General features: G+C 46.6%; 8 non-coding genes across 8 annotated transcripts; all 8 read right to left on the reverse strand.

The window, feature by feature from the left end:
- Positions 1-3,575: 3,575 nt before the first annotated feature.
- TRNAA-UGC (transfer RNA alanine (anticodon UGC)) lies at positions 3,576-3,647 on the reverse strand. The gene has a single exon. It is a non-coding gene; the product is annotated as a tRNA-Ala (tRNA).
- Positions 3,648-4,355: 708 nt separating this feature from the next.
- On the reverse strand, positions 4,356-4,427 carry TRNAA-UGC (transfer RNA alanine (anticodon UGC)). Its single transcript has one exon. It is a non-coding gene; the product is annotated as a tRNA-Ala (tRNA).
- Positions 4,428-4,741: 314 nt separating this feature from the next.
- Positions 4,742-4,813, reverse strand: TRNAA-UGC (transfer RNA alanine (anticodon UGC)). The gene has a single exon. It is a non-coding gene; the product is annotated as a tRNA-Ala (tRNA).
- A 708-nt stretch (positions 4,814-5,521) lies between these two features.
- On the reverse strand, positions 5,522-5,593 carry TRNAA-CGC (transfer RNA alanine (anticodon CGC)). The gene has a single exon. It is a non-coding gene; the product is annotated as a tRNA-Ala (tRNA).
- Positions 5,594-5,906: 313 nt separating this feature from the next.
- Positions 5,907-5,973, reverse strand: TRNAA-UGC (transfer RNA alanine (anticodon UGC)). Its single transcript has one exon. It is a non-coding gene; the product is annotated as a tRNA-Ala (tRNA).
- Positions 5,974-6,626: 653 nt separating this feature from the next.
- On the reverse strand, positions 6,627-6,698 carry TRNAA-CGC (transfer RNA alanine (anticodon CGC)). Its single transcript has one exon. It is a non-coding gene; the product is annotated as a tRNA-Ala (tRNA).
- Positions 6,699-7,012: 314 nt separating this feature from the next.
- TRNAA-UGC (transfer RNA alanine (anticodon UGC)) lies at positions 7,013-7,084 on the reverse strand. Its single transcript has one exon. It is a non-coding gene; the product is annotated as a tRNA-Ala (tRNA).
- Positions 7,085-7,804: 720 nt separating this feature from the next.
- Positions 7,805-7,876, reverse strand: TRNAA-CGC (transfer RNA alanine (anticodon CGC)). The gene has a single exon. It is a non-coding gene; the product is annotated as a tRNA-Ala (tRNA).
- Between the last annotated feature and the right edge of the window lie 14,195 nt (positions 7,877-22,071).

The following is a 22,071-nucleotide window of genomic DNA, read 5'->3' on the forward strand; positions in this document are numbered from 1 at the left end:
CGTAAAGGCTGGAAAGCCGAGGGTTGGTGGTTCTCGAAACAAGAAGTAAAAATCGAGATCCAGCCACAGTCTCGGGGGACCAAGAGGGTGGAGAGAGCAATCCCGAGTAGGGGAGGGTCCACACAGATAACATCCTCACTACAGGGGTCACAACATGAGACAATACCACACAGTCCATATTCAAGCACTTATCCTCATGCTAGATGGGTAAGTGAGGAGGTACTCTTAATCGAACGATTGCAGAGAGTACATTCTTCCCGACCTAAGGTACGCATTTTGCCCCAGGACATAAGGGGGGCAAAGGTCCAAACAGGACAGTTGGGAACAGCGTTTGTCATTGATATGCTAATCAATTTCCCAGAAGAAAGAGTACCTACCGTATTCTTCTGGGGAGGGCCACAAGGGTTAGCATGGGACGTGAGTTGGATGGATCCGGGGACCTTTTGGAGTAGAGAGGTAGAATCCTGGGATACATCAGGTAGCACCCCGGGGACTCTCTATGACGGAAGGGTGATGGGACTAAAAAGGGGGGGTTTAAAAATAGTGCCCTTAGTCCAGGAGGATGAAGGACCATGGACATATGGTTTTTGCATCCCACAGTCCCTAGAGTTTAAGGGTCCAAATAGATCTTGCATAATGAGAAGGGGAACCGTGACAGTAAAAGTGGGGGTTCCCACAACGCCTAAAGCTCAGGTAGTCACCCTGCCAGGGACTACTCAGGAACCCCACCTACCGTCATGTGAGACACATCAGGTTGTAAAAAGTGGCCCTTTCCAGTTAAATCAACTGAGGGCGACTCCAGTTATCATGGAGGCCCAGCTTCAATTGATCACTTGGCAGATTAATTTAGAAGAGTGGGTAATATCTAATATATACCCTAACTGTAGCACTGTCACTGCCACCCTGGTACAGTCTTTTATGTCATGGGCACATTCCACGGGGAATAGCGTAGCCAGAAGAAGGTCCCGAGATTTAACAGATACACTCTTGGGAGGAATGGGCGCTGGAATGGGGGTAGCAAACAGTGTAGACATAGAAGGGATGACGGAGGTCATTCAACAATTAGGCACATTGGGACAACAGAATGTGGGTACCCAACACCATCTGAACTTGGTTTTGGAACAGTTAACACACAACACCTATAGAGTTCAGGGGTACACTCAAAGGCACATTCAAATAATTCTTCAGAAGATGATTGAACATGCTAGGGGTACTGCATGGGAGACAGCATGCCTGTCAATGCAAACCGAGTTAACAGCAGATTTTAAGATAATGGCTCAAGCCTTATCAGAAGGTAAAACTCCTTTACAGCTGAGACTTGACAAGGAGCGATTTGTCGATTTTCCGGGGGAAGGATCTTTTGCATGGAGGCACCGAGAGGTGTGGATAAACAAATGGATGGGGTGCGACAATTTTTTATGCACCGCTACTTCCTTAGTTCCTACCGGCGGAGAAACTCAGGTAGTTTTTCCAGTAGTATCCCTGGGTACACCTGTTTCCTCAACACATGTCTTACACCATGACCTGAGAGGTCAACGATTTTTGGTGCTAGACGGGGAGGTGAAACAAGTAGATTTGTCATCATGCTGGCAATTCTCAGAGAGGTACCTGTGTTTGCCGGGGCAAGTCCGATTTAGTGAGGACGCCTGCTGGCTCAATAACACAGAGTGCGCAGCTGCCATCCAAAAGATCCCTCCTAATGCCAAACCAATATCTCCGGTGGCTGAAGGAAAAGTGTGTTTTTTAAACATGAGGTCTAATGACACATTCATTGTACATTTTCATAATTGTTCCGATAGGGTTGGTCTTTTAAGGGGAACATATTGTGTGAGCGGAGATCCCATACGGATCAAGTCATCTAGGTTTGACTACGTGATTCCTCAAATTGTGAGGAGAACTCTACAGTTCAAAGCTCCACAGGAGGTGCCCATCCTGAGGGATAACACGCCATGGGACAAATGGGTACAGGTTTTGACACAAGATCACACTTTGTTAAAACGGTTAAACAACCAGAACACTAAATTAGAGGTGATATTTCGTCATGATCAAGGCGATCTTAAAGAGGTTGAACACAAATATAATCAGGTGAGTTCCAGTCTGACCTGGTGGAAACGGTTTCTGGCAATATTCCAGGGACATTCGGACTGGGCCTCTGCAATTCAGAATTTCTTCCTACATCCACTGGTCGTAGTGATGGGGGTGGCAATCTTGGGAATCATTATACAGGTGAGTTTGTGTGTAAAATTACGCAAACAAATTAACACGGTCCAGAGATTGGTGCCTCATAAACCATCTCATGAACCAATATTTTCAAATTAAGGGAAATACAGGGTTACGGGTATAGGTTTAGTAGTACCTAGGAGCTGATTGTATAAAGGCGCTCTTTTAGAAGGCACCTGGCACTGCTCCGTTTTGTAACAACCAAACGAGTTTCACTTTTCTGTGGTCATTCAAGTTTGTGAGTGATACGCAAGTGACGCAAATGCTGAGCATGTGGTATTGAGGGACTTAGAAGTAGGGCTTCCCCAGAGAGCCTGGTTATAGGAAGACCAAGAGGTCTTGCTCTCTCTCTTCCAGGGGTAACCGCCTAGAGCAGAGAAGTTGTGTGAGCACGAACATCGAAAAGTGAAACATACAAGAAAGAAACCAGGTACTGGGAGGTTCAGATGCTGGGATCTGCGGGTCAAGCCGTTTTAGGGGGGATTGTTATAATTTAAGTAGGCCTCAGTTACTTGGCCTGAGTTTTATGTAAAAGGCTTGTCCGCAGGGTATGCCTTTAAAATAGACAGAGGCATCTCAGGGTCTGCGTGTAGCAGAAGATACACGCAGATACTGAGAACATGTTCCTAAGAGAAGGCCATCGGACTACTCTGACCTCAACCACAGGAACAGAAAACATTGGCTATGTTTACTAAACATCCACGGTCCTGCATCTGGGTCAAATGCCTCATTGATTATTAATCAAGTAGGTGTGTATGATGACATCACGAGTGGGTCCACCAATAAACTGGTCTAGGGGGTGGCGAAGGTGATGTCATATTTAACTCTTTCCTAGTCGCTATTAAAGGTTGAGGGAGCTACGAGAGCTCACTTCTGCTCTTTACTTTCACACTAGCTCGCAAGTCTGACTGGGACTTTTAAACATGTTATTCCTTTCTGTAATCTGATATAATGTATGCTGTACATAGGTAGTCTAGATGTAACATAGAGTAGATACAAGAAGACCTGGGTATCGTCAGTAGGATAGATACTCAAGCAGCTGTAACGCAACATGGAAGTCTGCTTTGCCAGGAGATGAATGTATCTATCTGTATTCCTGTTTCCTGAATAAATAACGTAAACATTGGGAAAGCCTGGGAAAGTCTATATCCTGCTTGCTGTGTGTGGAGAGTCAAGTGATCTCACAGTCTGTGAGACGATGGTGTCGAAGCAAGGTGATAAGAACAGTTTATAACAGTTTGCATTAAAGTCAGAATTGTTGACACCTCACTAAGCATCTGCAGCAGGAAACATTGGCGCTTCCGGTATGGGATCCAGTAGCGGAAGGGGGCCTTAGCAGTTTGTAGAAGAAAAGCTGGAGATGCCGGGGATTGAAACCGGGGCCTCATACATGCAAAGCATGCACTCTACCACTGAGCTACATCCCCTTTGACGTTCGCTATGGAGATGCACAATGAGTAGATTCGTACGGCACACCACTTTTCAGAATCTACCTGCTGTCATTGAGTACCTGGTAAATGGCAAGTTCTATCAATGGTACAGGTTTCTCTGCCTGAAATTATGTTAAAGCTTGATATGATCCTCTAAAAACTTGGCTTCTCAAGCAGGTTGCTTAAGGGGTAATATTGGATGTTAAACTCTCATTCATGCCAATCATTCATTTCCTAACCTCTTCTTGTCATCTTTATCTCCTCCATCACTTCCTGACTCTTGATGCTGCTTAATTGCTTGCAAAGGCCTGGATTAAATCCTGCATTGAATCTTAAATCATCCTCCTGTGTGGCCTAAAAGAAAAAGTCTGGTACACACCATGCAATTTCCCATCAGACAGATGGGTCGATAGATAATCTTCGACAGATCCGATCTGATTTCCGATCGATTTTCTGATCACTTCAATGCAAATCGATCAGAAAAACGATCGGACCTGATCTATTCGACCCATCTATCTGGCGGGAAATTGCATAGTGTGTACGAGGCTGAAGTGCATTTTATTGGCTCTATTCCAAGGTGCATAGCGTTTGCATGAAAGTCAGAAATATTGACACCTCACTAAGCATCTGTAACAGGAAACATTGGCGCTTCCGGTATGGGATCCATTAGCGCAAGGGGGACTTTGCAGTTTGTAGAAGAAAAGCTGGAGATGCTGGGGATTGAACCCAGGGCCTCATACATGCAAAGCATGCGCTCTACCTCTGAGCTACATCCCCCAATGCTGTCAGCAGTGTCGTGGTACCTCAGCAGGCCTTTATCTCCTACAGCAGAAAATGGTAATTAGCAGCTGTTTAAGTTGGAAAGTGATGTTACGGATCATTTTTAAATTTTTTCAGTAAATCCGCATTTGGCTAAGGGCCAATTTTTTTCCCACAAAATAGGTGGAACCTTTCATTTCACGAACAATAAGAGTTTGCATTAAAGTCAGAATTGTTGACACCTCACTAAGCATCTGCAGCAGGAAACATTGGCGCTTCCGGTATGGGATCCAGTAGCGGAAGGGGGCCTTAGCAGTTTGTAGAAGAAAAGCTGGAGATGCTGGGGATTGAACCCGGGGCCTCATACATGCAAAGCATGCGCTCTACCACTGAGCTACATCCCCTTTGACGTTCGCTATGGAGATGCACAATGAGTAGATTCGTACGGCACACCACTTTTCAGAATCTACCTGCTTTCATTGAGTACCTGGTAAATGGCAAGTTCTATCAATGGTACAGGTTTCTCTGCCTGAAATTATGTTAAAGCTTGATAAGATCCTCTAAAAACTTGGCTTCTCAAGCAGGTTGCTTAAGGGGTAATATTGGATGTTAAACTCTCATTCATGCCAATCATTCATTTCCTAACCTCTTCTTGTCATCTTTATCTCCTCCATCACTTCCTGACTCTTGATGCTGCTTAATTGCTTGCAAAGGCCTGGATTAAATCCTGCATTGAATCTTAAATCATCCTCCTGTGTGGCCTAAAAGAAAAAGTCTGGTACACACCATGCAATTTCCCATCAGACAGATGGGTCGATAGATAATCTTCGACAGATCCGATCGGATTTCCGATCGATTTTCTGATCACTTCAATGCAAATCGATCAGAAAAACGATCGGACCTGATCTATTCGACCCAGCTATCTGGCGGGAAATTGCATAGTGTGTACGAGGCTGAAGTGCATTTTATTGGCTCTATTCCAAGGTGCATAGCGTTTGCATGAAAGTCAGAAATATTGACACCTCACTAAGCATCTGTAACAGAAAACATTGGCGCTTCCGGTATGGGATCCATTAGCGCAAGGGGGACTTTGCAGTTTGTAGAAGAAAAGCTGGAGATGCCAGGGATTGAACCCGGGGCCTCAAACATGCGAAGCATGCGCTCTACCTCTGAGCTACATCCCCCAATGCTGTCAGCAGCGTCGTGGTACCTCAGCAGGCCTTTATCTCCTACAGCAGAAAATGGTAATTAGCAGCTGTTTAAGTTGGAAAGTGATGTTACGGATCATTTTTAAAATTTTTCAGTAAATCCGCATTTGGCTAAGGGCCAATTTTTTCCCACAAAATAGGTGGAACCTTTCATTTCACGAACAATAAGAGTTTGCATTAAAGTCAGAATTGTTGACACCTCACTAAGCATCTGCAGCAGGAAACATTGGCGCTTCCGGTATGGGATCCAGTAGCGGAAGGGGGCCTTAGCAGTTTGTAGAAGAAAAGCTGGAGATGCCGGGGATTGAACCCGGAGCCTCATACATGCAAAGCATGCGCTCTACCACTGAGCTACCTGCTGTCCTTGAGTACCTGGTAAATGGCAAGTTCTATCAATGGTACAGGTTTCTCTGCCTGAAATTATGTTAAAGCTTGATATGATCCTCTAAAAACTTGGCTTCTCAAGCAGGTTGCTTAAGGGGTAATATTGGATGTTAAACTCTCATTCATGCCAATCATTCATTTCCTAACCTCTTCTTGTCATCTTTATCTCCTCCATCACTTCCTGACTCTTGATGCTGCTTAATTGCTTGCAAAGGCCTGGATTAAATCCTGCATTGAATCTTAAATCATCCTCCTGTGTGGCCTAAAAGAAAAAGTCTGGTACACACCATGCAATTTCCCATCAGACAGATGGGTCGATAGATAATCTTCGACAGATCCGATCGGATTTCCGATCGATTTTCTGATCACTTCAATGTAAATCGATTAGAAAAACGATCGGAAATCAGATCGGACCTGATCTATTCGACCCATCTATCTGGCGGGAAATTGCATAGTGTGTACGAGGCTGAAGTGCATTTTATTGGCTCTATTCCAAGGTGCATAGCGTTTGCATGAAAGTCAGAAATATTGACACCTCACTAAGCATCTGTAACAGAAAACATTGGCGCTTCCGGTATGGGATCCATTAGCGCAAGGGGGACTTTGCAGTTTGTAGAAGAAAAGCTGGAGATGCCAGGGATTGAACCCGGGGCCGCATACATGCGAAGCATGCGCTCTACCTCTGAGCTACATCCCCCAATGCTGTCAGCAGTGTCGTGGTACCTCAGCAGGCCTTTATCTCCTACAGCAGAAAATGGTAATTAGCAGCTGTTTAAGTTGGAAAGTGATGTTACGGATCATTTTTAAAATTTTTCAGTAAATCCGCATTTGGCTAAGGGCCAATTTTTTTCCCACAAAATAGGTGGAACCTTTCATTTCACGAACAATAAGAGTTTGCATTAAAGTCAGAATTGTTGACACCTCACTAAGCATCTGCAGCAGGAAACATTGGCGCTTCCGGTATGGGATCCAGTAGCGGAAGGGGGCCTTAGCAGTTTGTAGAAGAAAAGCTGGAGATGCCGGGGATTGAACCCGGGGCCTCATACATGCAAAGCATGCGCTCTACCACTAAGCTACATCCCCTTTGACGTTCGCTATGGAGATGCACAATGAGTAGATTCGTACGGCACACCACTTTTCAGAATCTACCTGCTGTCATTGAGTACCTGGTAAATGGCAAGTTCTATCAATGGTACAGGTTTCTCTGCCTGAAATTATGTTAAAGCTTGATATGATCCTCTAAAAACTTGGCTTATCAAGCAGGTTGCTTAAGGGGTAATATTGGATGTTAAACTCTCATTCATGCCAATCATTCATTTCCTAACCTCTTCTTGTCATCTTTATCTCCTCCATCACTTCCTGACTCTTGATGCTGCTTAATTGCTTGCAAAGGCCTGGATTAAATCCTGCATTGAATCTTAAATCATCCTCCTGTGTGGCCTAAAAGAAAAAGTCTGGTACACACCATGCAATTTCCCATCAGACAGATGGGTCGATAGATAATCTTCGACAGATCCGATCGGATTTCCGATCGATTTTCTGATCACTTCAATGCAAATCGATCAGAAAAACGATCGGAAATCAGATCGGACTTGATCTATTCGACCCATCTATCTGGCGGGAAATTGCATAGTGTGTACAAGGCTGAAGTGCATTTTATTGGCTCTATTCCAAGGTGCATAGCGTTTGCATGAAAGTCAGAAATATTGACACCTCACTAAGCATCTGTAACAGGAAACATTGGCGCTTCCGGTATGGGATCCATTAGCGCAAGGGGGACTTTGCAGTTTGTAGAAGAAAAGCTGGAGATGCCGGGGATTGAACCCGGGGCCTCATACATGCGAAGCATGCGCTCTACCTCTGAGCTACATCCCCCAATGCTGTCAGCAGCGTCGTGGTACCTCAGCAGGCAGCCTCGGACTGACCCACCGAAGTACCGAGGATTTGCTCGGTAGTCCCCGCCTCCACATCTCCAGTGGGCCCTGCCTCCAGCCTGGTGTGCACAAATAGCTGCCTGCAGCACAAAGATTTTCCTCTCAGCGTTTGAATCATTCACGCTGAGAGGCTGCTGTGCCATGGTAGCTCCGCCCCCCCCCCCCATGTGATGCTGGGCTGGGAGCCTGGGGCGGTATGATTCTAACTTCAAAGCTCCAGGCAGGCTTGTAGCTAAACTGTGCGGACAATTCCCGGTTTGTCCTGTGCACAGCTAAAAGTACGCACTTCTCCTGCCTGATCTGAATGCTCCTATCAGCTGGAGCTCCTTGCTGCCTGTGACAGCCCTGCTCTCTCTCTCCCTGCCGTTATTAGACACTTGCTTGGCTGGCAGGGGAGAGGAGAAAGTGAAGTGTCCAAGCAGCAGCCCCGCCCCTCCAGCCGGGACATGAACACACACAGAGACACAGAAGCTCCGGGAGCCAGGAGGACCTCACAGCTGCTTGTGTTCCTGCTCTGGAACCAGGCACCCTGCATCAGTACTGCACAGAAGGTATGCAGGCACACTGCTGTAACTTCATGTCCTGTGCGAAGATTCTTTTTGTGTGATAACAAGGATGTTGATCACCTGCACTGCAGCACTGGGACTTGTAAAGGTGTATAGGAAGGCTGTTAGCTTTGTTAGCAGTTTTGCTTTAGTGTACCTTTCTCCCTCCCCCCCCCAATCTTTTCCTCTCCCTCCAGCTTGGACTCTCTCTCCCCCTCTCTTTTCCTTTCCCCTCCGTCCATCTTGTCCCTGCTCTCTCTCTCTCTCCCCCTGTCTTCCCCCCTCCCCCCCTTTTTCCTCTAATCCCTCTTCCATCTCTTCTTTCCTATAGTGCACTTCTCCCCCCTTCAACCCCACCCAGGGATGTTACTACAGTTCTCCAGCCCCCCTCACCCCCAGCAAAAAAGCTACTGTTTGCCACCCACATGATGGTGGCTTCCATTACCTCCATTCCCCCCCCTCCCCAAAAAAAAATAAAACAATTAAAAGGTATACAAGATGTCAGTGTCCCCCCTCCCCTTATCACCCATTAGAGCAGCAACAACGTGTACATTATCTTCTCCAAGCTGCAGGACAGGTCCTCTTCGCTCCTCTTCAGTATAGCTCATCACCATGCTGTGCAGCCGATCACCATGTGGCTCTTTATACATGTCACATGTCAACGAGAGCTACATAGTAATTGACTGTACGCTACAGCGATGAGCTAAACCAAAGCGGAGTGAAGAGGACCTGTCCTGTGGAACCCAGAGAGCAGTTAATGTATAACGCTCCGCCTCTACTCAGCATGGTAACCATGGAGACCGCCGGGAGTTTTGGTTGCAATTGTTATGCTTGTGCCCCAATCTCACTCCTTTCCACTTCTCTCGCTCATTTTCCTTTCTAGGCATAGTCTATGTCCTACCATATTATTATTACGTATTTTTACAGCGCTGACATCATCTGCAGCACTTTACAGAGTATATAGTCATGTCACTGACTGTCCTCAGAGGAGCTCACTATCTATTCCCTACCATAGTCACACTCTAATGTCCTACCATATTATTATTATGTATTTATATAGCACTGACATCTCCTGCAGCATTGTACAGAGTACATAGTCATGTCACTGACTGTCCTCAGAGGAGCTCACACTCTAATCCTACCATAGTCATAGTGTAATGTCCTGCCATATTATTATTATGTATTTATATAGCACTGACATCTTCTGCAGCATTGTACAGAGTACATAGTCATGTCACTGACTGTCCTCAAAGGAGCTCACGATCTAATCAATGTCATATGTATGGTAAATAGGACATTACTTTATATTAAAGGAGCGGGACTCTATGCAAAGTTATGCTGGGCAGCAGTGTCTCTGAATTACAACGCTGCTATTTACATTTCGTCCTGTCCATGAAGCTTCATGACCACGCCCACCTTCTGGTGCATGGCCTCGCTCCTTTTTTTTTCCACCACAATCGTGGGATGTGTAGAGATGGCTCGAACGGTTCCAGGCAAACTTTCGGTGGTTCGCGTCCGCCAGCGAAGGCGAACTTTTGCGGAAGTTCGGTTTGCCCCCATAGTGCGCCATTAGGGTCAACTTTGACCCTCTACATCACAGTCAGCAGGCACATTGTAGCCAATTAGGCTACACTCTCTCCTGGAGCCACTCCCCCCCCCCTTATAAAAGGCAGGTAGCGCTGGCTATTACACTCACTCGTGCACCTGCAGTATTTAGTGAAGGGACAGCTGCTGGCAGACTCTCATAGGGAAAGATTAGTTAGGCTCTTGTAGACTTATTAGCTTGCTCCTGGCTGATTGTTATTGCTAAAATAGCACCCCTCAACAGCTCTTTTGAGAGCTAATGTTCTCCTGATGTGTTGTTTTTTGCTTTGTTTTTTTTTTTGTGTTGCCCACTGACACAGCATTATACAACCCTATCTGTTGCAGCTGGACCTTGATAATTGCTATTACTGTGCCAGCCAGGCCCTGCCTAACTATCTATACTGGGACACCAACCTATGCCTACCTAACTACGGGGACACCTACCTATGCCTACCTACCTATACTAGGGCACCTACCTACCTATACTAGGACTCCTACCTATGCCTAGCTAACTACTGGGGCACCTACCTATGTCTGTCTATCTACCTATACTGGGACACTTACCTATGCCTATCTACCTATACTGGGACACCTACCTATTCCTTCCTACCTATACTGGGACACCTACCTATGCCTAGCTAACTACTGGGGCACCTACCTATGCCTATCTACCTATACTGGGGCACCTACCTATGCCTATCTACCTATACTGGGACACCTACCTATGCCTACCTACCTATACTGGGACTCCTACCTATGCCTTGCTAACTACTGGGGCACCTACCTATGTCTATCTACCTATACTGGGACACTTACCTATGCCTATCTACCTATACTGGGACACCTACCTATTCCTTCCTACCTATACTGGGACACCTACCTATGCCTAGCTAACTACTGGGGCACCTACCTATGCCTATCTACCTATACTGGGACACCTACCTATGCCTACCTACCTATACTGGGACTCCTACCTATGCCTAGCTAACTACTGGGACTCCTACCTATGCCTACCTACATACAAGAAGATAAGGTTGTTGTTTCATTGTGGACAGACCAAATTTGATCAGCTGGACAGTCACTGTTGTTCTATCATTGAGCTACCACAGCCCGGCGACCATATGGGCTTGAAAACCGCCACGGCCTGCACTCTGGCCATGTTGCGCACCAGTCCAGCACGGCCGTCACTACACAAACAGCTGTTTGCGGTGCGTTACACAGTGAGTTTGGTGTGTCAGTGTGAAGCAGTACACTAATTACACTCCCTGATTGATGTATACACAGGCAAGATGTTTGAAAGCACTTTAGGCCTGCAATTTAGCATTCAGTGTGATTTCTGCCCTTAAAATGCTGCTTTGCGTCAAATCCAGATTTTTCCCCGGGACTTTTGGCATTTAACCCACTCATCCCCCTTGAAACATCTTTTCCATCACTTTTGTGGCCAGCATAAATGTTTCTAGTTTTCAAAGTTAGCATCCCCATTGAAGTCTATTGCGGGTCGCAAAACTTCACGCGAACCAAACCTTTTGCGGAAGTTCGCGAACCTAAAATCTGAGGTTCGGGTGATCTCTAGGGATGTGTGGGCCCCAAGTTCAAATTTCTATGGTGGGCCCCCAAGGTCCCAGTCCGACCCTGTCAGCAGGCCTTTATCTCCTACAGCAGAAAATGGTAATTAGCAGCTGTTTAAGTTGGAAAGTGATGTTACGGATCATTTTTAAAATTTTTCAGTATATCCGCATTTGGCTAAGGGACAATTTTTTTCCCACAAAATAGGTGGAACCTTTCATTTCACGAACAATAAGAGTTTGTGTTATAATTTAAGTAGGCCTCAGTTACTTGGCCTGAGTTTTATGTAAAAGGCTTGTCCGCAGGGTATGCCTTTAAAATAGACAGAGGCATCTCAGGGTCTGCGTGTAGCAGAAGATACACGCAGATACTGAGAACATGTTCCTAAGAGAAGGCCATCGGACTACTCTGACCTCAACCACAGGAACAGAAAACATTGGCTATGTTTACTAAACATCCACGGTCCTGCATCTGGGTCAAATGCCTCATTGATTATTAATCAAGTAGGTGTGTATGATGACATCACGAGTGGGTCCACCAATAAACTGGTCTAGGGGGTGGCGAAGGTGATGTCATATTTAACTCTTTCCTAGTCGCTATTAAAGGTTGAGGGAGCTACGAGAGCTCACTTCTGCTCTTTACTTTCACACTAGCTCGCAAGTCTGACTGGGACTTTTAAACATGTTATTCCTTTCTGTAATCTGATATAATGTATGCTGTACATAGGTAGTCTAGATGTAACATAGAGTAGATACAAGAAGACCTGGGTATCGTCAGTAGGATAGATACTCAAGCAGCTGTAACGCAACATGGAAGTCTGTTTTGCCAGGAGATGAATGTATCTATCTGTATTCCTGTTTCCTGAATAAATAACGTAAACATTGGGAAAGCCTGGGAAAGTCTATATCCTGCTTGCTGTGTGTGGAGAGTCAAGTGATCTCACAGTCTGTGAGACGATGGTGTCGAAGCAAGGTGATAAGAACAGTTTATAACAGTGGTGCCTGAAATCCTTCCCTGCCTAGCTATACAGGCAGACGGGGCCGGGGCCGATGGAAAATGGTTTCAAGATATTCCACAGCAAAACAAGCGGAATAGACGGACACGGACTGTAAAGCTTATCAAGCTGAGACTGATAAGCTGGTGTGAGTAGTGTGTGGGAGCCGAGCACACACGGGCTACAATTCGAGAGAACCAGCGGCGACACTCGTGGATGTTAAACTTAGACTGAAAGTGCACATCAGTCCTAGCCTAAACCGGATCACAGGTGACTGGAAGGCTCCGAGGCCGGCTGGCAGCTGCCGCTGGAGATTGATCCGCTGAGCCAGTGTGGGTACACAGAGCTGACGCTCAGTAGTTCCAGGGATCCACTCAGTGTCGTGGAAAGTTGCCAAAAGCTGGTCGAATTCGCAGGCTTACAAAGTCTTCTGCTCAGGCAAGTATGTTTTACGTTGTTGTGTTGCATTATCTTTATTGTATGAGAGGAGGGTAATGTGTTAATGTGTATATTCTGTGTTAATTGCAGTGGGGAGGCTGCGGGCTTCTCATCTCTCCCATGCATGGTGGGAGGGGGGAGTCTGGTTTATGTGCTTGGTTTTTTTTTTTTCTTCTTCGGATTCAAGTTTTCTGTGTGGCAGATGTTTTGTTTTTCTCTCCCTGTCCAGAGACGGGGCAGGATGATAGATAAGGGGGGGGGGTCCCCCGCGGCAGAGGTAGCAGAGTAGACAGGAGAGAACAGTTGTGAAACTTAGAAGTACGTTTTTCTCGGGGAGCTGGGTGGACAGCCCTTGTCTCTGGGTAGCTGTGGAATTTCGCAGAGGGACAGCTGAGATAATGGGTGAGGTTTTTGTGTGTCTTTCCTCCGCGCGTTAACATTGCTAACATGCTTGTAAATATCTGCATCTGTTATGTTGTTCATCCAGCTCGTCTGTTGTTCGTCTCAGTAATAGCGCTGTAATAGTTCCGAGTTATGGCTGAGATGAGCTGCAGATGAGTTGGGGAGAGAGGGGATAGAGGGAGAGAGAAGGAAAGCGAGTGTCTTTCTGTTTGTGAGATGTTCTGCACGTTTCTCGCATTTCCAGTCGGTTACAGTGGTTTGGAGTCGTATAGCTCGCTCGGGCGGTTCTTAATTATGTCTGTGATAGAGTGAGAAAGATTCCTACGTCTCTGGGGATCCGTATGTTTGCTTGCAGTTCGGATTACAGCTGAGACGTGAAGGAATGCTGAGGCTGATTTTTGTGCACTGTGGATAGAAGCTGTGTGTAACGATGCATAAAAAAAGTATGTTCTATTTGTGTTTGCTCTCTCTCCTAGGTCTATAGGAACGAGAGGCTGCTATGGGAGCAGCCATCTTGGCTGGCAGTCCAGGACTCAAAATGGCGGCAGTGGAGAGAGCCCGCCCCCGTGAGTCATGGCCCCCACACGTCATGGCAGGGGGGAGGAGGGGCTGGGGGATCCACGTCACATCAGGCTGTGCTCGCGGCTCCGGGCAGAGCAGCTGGAAGGGAGGGGGGGAGAGATACAGAGACATGCTACTGTGTGTCTCGGGTTGCAACGTATTTCCCCAGAGTTTTTCCCAGAGTCTATGGACAGGAATGCCAGAATAGGAAGTGTTTCCCAGCTCGGTGCAGGGACACACGGAGCAGTACAGATCGGAAATGGGTCTGTACTGTGTTGCTTATGGGATTATTCCTGTAAGTGAGGCACCTTAATGGGTGGTGCAGCATGAGTTCCCAATAGAAGGAAAGGGGGACAGCGCATCAAAGGGGGTGCCGGAGTTGGAAAAAAGGGAGTTGACCAATTCGGGTTTCCGTCGCCGCTTCTGCAGAGCGGTAACGTTTTTTTCCGGTGTTGTCGTGAATAGGGCCAGAGCTGGACTGAGAGGTCTATGCTGGGCTGGAGCTGTTTTGTGTGCGTTTTTTTTTCGTCCACTGATTGGTCAAATATTTTTTTTCCAGCTCCTATCAATTGTAGCACAAAGAACAAGGACTGACAACAGTTCATGGGGCAATTATACAGATGATAGAATTGCCGTTTACAGAGTGACAGTGTATCAGTACGCTGTTTGCCAGGTGACTACCTTCCATGTGGGCATTCAGGGATCTGCATACAGGCATGTGACGTTGGTATGCTTAGCCCTGCACCCTGTGTAGTTTAAGTGCAAAGTGCTCCTTCCTACAGGGAGGCAGCCAGTTTTTTTTGGTAGTTTAGGTGGTGGCACGGCAAACATTGGTCAGAGGGTACAACACACAGAACTTCTAGCAGAGCTGGTATCGCGATGAAGTTCTAGATAAGTAAATGCGATAATGAGTAAGAGCATTGCAGGCTCACCTGCAAAGCAGCATCAGGTGTGGCATCCGTAATCTGTGCATGCGACGGCCGCGCATGGACAGATAAGGGGGGATGTGGAGTGAGCTGCAATGGGGTGAGAGCTTCCAAAGGTGAAGCGAGCTTCCATAGGTGAAGTCCGCGGGAGCATATTTTAAACAGGTAAGTACTGAGGATAGTACTGAGGTAGGGGGGTGAAGTTTAACTCCAATCTACCAATAAGAGTAAACAGAGTTCATGAGAACCATAAAGCAACGAGATCAATTACGATATATATTGATCAATTTAAAGTGTAAAGAGTACAAGCCGCAGGGCGAATCCCAAATCATTAATAAGAATTGATTTGTTTGTATTTCGATTTCAGGTGTTTGGCAATATGGATTTGAGACAGATGCCGTGCTGGCAGCAAAGCTGGAGATGTCAGTCGGATACGCGAAAGGTTCCAGATGCCAATCTAAGCTTGGAGAACAGCGAGATTCCTGAGATCGGAAAGAGACTAAGACACGAGATTCCTGAAATTGGAAAGAGAGTAAACCACGAGATTCCTGAAATCGGAAAGAGACTAACAAAACTGTCGGAGCAAAGCATAATGCAAAGTGCTAATGTTTTTCTTTCCCAGGGTGGTGCTTTTATAATGAAGTGTACCATGCTGATGGTGATCCTAGGTTGCCATTTCGTCCTAGGAGAACGAAGAGAGGACATTCTCGGGTATAATAAGGGGTTAATGAGAACACAAGTGCCAGGTGCAGACAAATTTCATGGCACAATGTGGGTGAAAGGTCTGAAGGGTCAGGTGTGCTGGAAGGGTGACGTGAACGGCAGTGTAAATCTGCCATTGAATGTCACACTCCCAGAATCGATGCACCGATCCAAAGTTTTGTTAAAAGGTACCTTGCAGTACAATGGGTACATGCAAAAGGTGGAGTGTGTGATTCAGGGGTACCTTGTCTTGGTTATGCAGAGTGAGATGGTTCCAGATTGGAGAGGAACGAGCAGGAGGCGTCAATTCTTTTACCAGAGAGACGCAGGGGACAACATCACACTCTGGAGCTACCAACAGAGAGTGCCTCTGAAACAACTATACACACGTAAAGGCTGGAAAGCCGAGGGTTGGTGGTTCTCGAAACAAGAAGTAAAAATCGAGATCCAGCCACAGTCTCGGGGGACCAAGAGGGTGGAGAGAGCAATCCCGAGTAGGGGAGGGTCCACACAGATAACATCCTCACTACAGGGGTCACAACATGAGACAATACCACACAGTCCATATTCAAGCACTTATCCTCATGCTAGATGGGTAAGTGAGGAGGTACTCTTAATCGAACGATTGCAGAGAGTACATTCTTCCCGACCTAAGGTACGCATTTTGCCCCAGGACATAAGGGGGGCAAAGGTCCAAACAGGACAGTTGGGAACAGCGTTTGTCATTGATATGCTAATCAATTTCCCAGAAGAAAGAGTACCTACCGTATTCTTCTGGGGAGGGCCACAAGGGTTAGCATGGGACGTGAGTTGGATGGATCCGGGGACCTTTTGGAGTAGAGAGGTAGAATCCTGGGATACATCAGGTAGCACCCCGGGGACTCTCTATGACGGAAGGGTGATGGGACTAAAAAGGGGGGGTTTAAAAATAGCGCCCTTAGTCCAGGAGGATGAAGGACCATGGACATATGGTTTTTGCATCCCACAGTCCCTAGAGTTTAAGGGTCTGTAACGATTGGTGTCAGCAAGAGGCACAAATATCTGATTAAGTGGTGATATACAGAATCACCACTAATGCAGATATGTTAGAGTGAAATAGTAAGTATCTTCCTGATGGTAAATCAGCGGAAGGCTCACTAACACGGTAAGTGCCTGAAATGATCTACTCAGACCAGTGTCACACCCCGAACCTTGATTATTGGGGATCCGCAGTATCGCCAATAATACAAGGATAGACCCTATTATATAGCAATCTGCGGAATTGCTAATAATGCGGGTAGATGTAAAGCAGTGGACACACGAACAACATGAAAATATACAAAGCAGTAAATATTCACAAAGTTGTGGAAATATCCACCACACGGCAATTCCTCAGAGGTGTGGTTACCTCTGAATGGGAACCCCGTGTGTGAGATCCCCCAAAGTGGCAGTGGAGGAATCTCGGCCTCTGGCAGTAACGGTCTGCTAGGGCCGGCGTCTCAGGGAGGCAAGCCTCAGATAATAACCCAACAGTAGGAGACGTTCCACTGAAGGGAGCAAGGTCAGACAGAAAGAGGTTCGGCAACAGTACAGGCGGCAACAGTACAGAGATGTGAGACGAGAGAATAGTCAGGAACCAAGCCAATAGTCGTTAACGGTACGGGCTGGCAGAGTACAGAATCAGGAAGCAGAAGAGAAGTCAAGACAGGCACAGAATCATACACAGAGAATCAATAACAATAATAATAATCTCCTAGTCTAGGTGTGAAGTCCTTGGTTTCAACACCTGGGATCTAGTCTAAGGTCTGAGTGCTGACACAGGGTATCGCAAACACAGACAAAGTGTGACTGAAAAGCACTTCCTTATATACTGCCTGGGAGAGAAGTCTCCACCCCAGGCAGCAACCAATCAGAGCAGGCTAAAATGTCAGCTGACCTCCAGGTCAGCTGACACGCTTTCTAAGAGTATAAAGGCGTGTCTGGTGTGCGGCCGCACCCCCTAGAGGCAAGATGGCAGAACCCTGGTGAACAGCATGTTGGTGAGTTTGGAGCAGAGTGCTCGGACGGGTGTGCGCAGCGGATGCGGACGAATTTCCGCATCCCGCGTTGGAAGGTCCGCTTGCCGGACTGGATGTGACCATATTTCCGCAATCCATCCGGCGTTGCAGATTTTTCGTTACAGTACCCCTCCCTCTAGGCGTGGACTCCGGACACGTCCCACCTGGCCTGTCAGGATGGAGCTCATGGAACCGTCTCCTAAGTTTATCAGCATGTAAATCACCTGCTTTGACCCAGGATCTTTCCTCTAGACCGTACCCTCTCCAATGCACCAAATACTGCACTGAACCCTGAACTCGTCTGGAGTCCAAGATCTCCTCAACCTCCCATTCAGGCTCACCATCAACCATGACAGGGTGAGGAGGGGGGGAATCCACCTGAACAGCTGGTTTCAGGAGTGACACATGAAAGGCTTTCCCCACCTTTAGAGACTGCGGTAACCTGACTCTGTAAGTAACACGATTAACCCTTTCGGAAATTGGATATGGTCCAATATACCTGGACCCCAGTTTCGCGGATGGCTGCCTCAGAGCTATATGACGAGTTGATATCCAAACTCTGTCTCCTGGTTTAAACTCCCACTCCGCAGACCGTCTCTTATCTGCCTGCCTCTTCTGTATGATGAAAGCCTTTTTTAAATTTTCTCCGACATTAGCCCAAATCCTCTTGAAAGATTCCTGCCACTCCTCCAGGACAGGGAATGGAGAGGTCGACACTGGCAAAGGAGAAAATTTGGGAGATTTCCCATTGACAATTTGAAAAGGCGCATAACCAGAGGACTCATTCCTGAGATTGTTATGTGCGAACTCAGCAAATGGTAGAAACTCCGCCCACTGGTGTTGGGCGTCCGCCACATAACATCTCAGGAACTGTTCCAAAGATTGATTGGTCCTCTCTGTCTGGCCGTTGGTCTGTGGATGGTAACCTGATGAAAAGGACAACGACATACCCATCCCCTTACAGAAGGCCCGCCAGAACCTAGAGACAAACTGGACCCCTCTGTCTGAGACAACATTCTCTGGAATGCCGTGTAATTTAAAGATATTTTGAATAAAAAGATCTGCTAATTTTTGAGCAGTAGGGAAACCACTCAAAGGCACAAAGTGGGCCATCTTACTGAATCTGTCTGTGACCACCCATATGACAGTCTTTCCATTGGAATCTGGAAGTTCTCCCACGAAGTCCATGGAAATATGTGTCCATGGCTCCTGAGGGGAGGGCAGAGACTGCAAAGTTCCAACTGGAGCCAGTCGGGAGGGTTTGCTCCTGGCACAGACGGTACAGGTCTTAACAAATTCCTTGCAATCTTGTTGTAGAGATGGCCACCAGACAGATCTACACAACAATTCTTGGGTTCGGGTAATGCCAGGGTGTCCAGCATTCTTGTGTCCATGAAACAACTGCAGCACTTTGGGACGTAAAGTACAAGGGACATAAAGAACCCCTCTTGGTTTCCCTTCTGGCACTTCTAATTGAAAAGGACTTAAGAGGCTAGGAAGGTCTTCAACTATCTCAGTGGCTGCCAGGATGATCTCTTTCGACAGAATACTTTCTGAGGAAGGAGATGGAGCAGTTTCAGGTTCAAAACAACGAGAAAGGGCGTCCGCTTTAACGTTCTTACTCCCTGGTGTGAATGTAATTATAAAATTAAAACGGCAGAAAAAGAGAGCCCATCTAGCCTGTCTGGGGGTGAGTCTTTTAGCTTTTTCAATGTACTGTAAATTTTTATGATCCGTGTACACAGTAATTACATGCTCCGCCCCCTCTAACCAGTGGCGCCACTCCTCAAAAGCAAGCTTGATGGCTAATAATTCCCTGTTTCCAACATCATAATTTCTCTGGGCAGGAGAGAATTTTCTGGAAAAAAAAGCACAGGGATGAAGCTTGCCCTGAAGTCCTGAACGTTGAGACAATACTGCTCCTACTCCAACCTCCGAGGCATCCACCTCCACTATAAATGGGTAAGCAACATCTACATGACGTAATATGGGAGCAGAACAGAATGCCTCTTTCAGAGAGGAAAATGCCACAACTGCTTCTTCTGACCAATGAGTGGCATCAGCCCCTTTTTTTGTCAAATTAGTAAGCGGAGACACCACCGAAGAGAACCCCTTGATAAATTTTCTATAATAATTTGCGAATCCCAAGAATCTCTGTAGTGCTTTAAGCCCAGATGGTTGTGGCCAATCCCTTACAGCAGAGACCTTTTTGGGATCCATGGACAACCCTGATGTAGAGATAATGTAACCAAGAAAGGCAATCTCCTTTACCTCAAAAACACATTTCTCTAATTTCGCAAACAATTGATTCTCCCTGAGTCTTTGTAACACATACTTCACATGTTGGCGGTGTTCCGTGATATTTTTAGAAAATATTAAGATATCATCTAAGTAGACGATTACAAAGCGACCCAGTACCTCCCTAAAAATCTCGTTGACGAACTCCTGAAAAACTGCAGGAGCGTTACACAACCCAAAGGGCATCACCAAGTATTCGTAATGCCCCTTGGGAGTGTTGAATGCCGTCTTCCATTCATCTTCCTCCCTGATACGGATCAAATTGTAGGCCCCCCTTAGATCCAACTTAGTGAAAACAGAAGCCCCGGGAACCTGTGTAAATAAATCGTCGATTAGCGGTAGTGGATACCGATTCTTAATCGTGATCTTATTTAGACCCCTGTAGTCAATACAGGGGCGCAAGCCACCATCTTTTTTCTGAACGAAAAAGAATCCCGCTCCTGCAGGAGATCTTGAAGGGCGGATGAAACCCTTCTGCAAATTCTCCTGAATGTACTCGTCCATGGCCAATTTTTCCGGGGACGAGAGGTTGTATAGGTGGCCCCTGGGTGGCATGGTTCCTGGTTTCAAATCTATTGGGCAATCAAAAGGTCTATGGGGGGGTAATTGATCTGCTGCCCTAGGACAAAAGACATCAGCATATTCCTGATATTGTGGAGGTACTCCCTCCACTTGAATCTTAGTAGAACACAAAACTACATTCTGTAAACAATGTTGTGTACAATAAGGCGACCAAGTAGTCAACTGCCCATTCCCAGAATCAAACTGAGGAGAATGTAATCGTAACCAGGGCAACCCTAGTATCACCGTAGAGGTAGACATCTTTAAAACGAAAAACTGTATGACCTCCCTGTGCAGAGCTCCCACTTGCAGCGAGAGGGGAGGTGTCTGACACAGTGGGGACTTTCCTTGCAAAGGAGTGTCATCAATCGCTGTAACATATAAATGTCTTCCTACCGGAAGTACAGGGATATTTAAACTTAAAGCAAAGCTTAAATCTAAAAAGTTAGCTGTTGACCCGGAATCTACAAATGCTGTGGTAGGAAAGTTCTTCCCTTCCCAATTTAGGGAACAGGGCAATAAAATTTTTTCTTGTTTTGGAGGTAAAACAATTCCGCTTAGGGTGGTACCCCCTACCACACCTAAGCCGAGGAGTTTCCCGACTTCCTACCACAGTTTTGTGCAATGTGGCCCTTTTCCCCGCAGTACATGCAAAGACCCTCTCTGCGTCTTCTTGACCTTTCCGCCTCCGTGAGGCGCCCGTGGCCTAACTGCATCGGCTCCTCAGTCTCAACTGCTGCCGAGCTACTGGCCCCAGAAGTCCTAGAGTACATGGGGTACCTGCCCTTCTTGTTGTACCTCAGACGCCTATCTATTTTAATAGACAGCGTAATAGCCTCATCTAGATCTTTGGGTTCCGGATGACTAACCATCACGTCAGTTACTGCTTCTGACAACCCATCTAGGTATCTATCCAAGAGTGCATATCGCTCCCATCTAGAGGACACAGCCCACTTCCTAAACTCTGACGCATACTCCTCAGCAGTACTGCGTCCTTGTCTAAGGTTTTTGAGCTTACGTTCGGCCGTGGCGGCACTATCTGGATCATCGTAGATGACCGCCATGGCCTTAAAAAACTCCTGGACAGAAGACAGAGCAGGATGCTCATCAGGTAAGCCATAAGCCCACGTCTGGGAATCTGCATGCAATAGAGTCTTGATAAGAGTGACCTTCTGAGCCTCGGTTCCCGAGGACACAGGTTTCATCTCAAAGTAAGACAGCACTCTGTGACGGAAATTCTGGAAATCTGACCTTGTGCCTGAAAATTTCTCAGGAATGTTCATTTTAGGCTCGCTAAGAGCCGGGGGAGGTAGAACGTTAAGTGGTGATTGCAACCTTTGGACAGTCTCATTTAACTGAGTAATCTGAGCCTGCTGTGCAGTTACAGTAATCTTCAGCTGTTCTAACTCTGCCCTTACAGTCTGAAGCTGGTTTATCACCCCCTCCATCTTACTTCTTTATGGTCTGTGTTTCTGTAACGATTGGTGTCAGCAAGAGGCACAAATATCTGATTAAGTGGTGAT

This window comes from Hyperolius riggenbachi, chromosome 4 (genome assembly GCF_040937935.1).
Source record: "Hyperolius riggenbachi isolate aHypRig1 chromosome 4, aHypRig1.pri, whole genome shotgun sequence".
Classification (NCBI taxonomy): Eukaryota; Metazoa; Chordata; class Amphibia; order Anura; family Hyperoliidae; genus Hyperolius; species Hyperolius riggenbachi.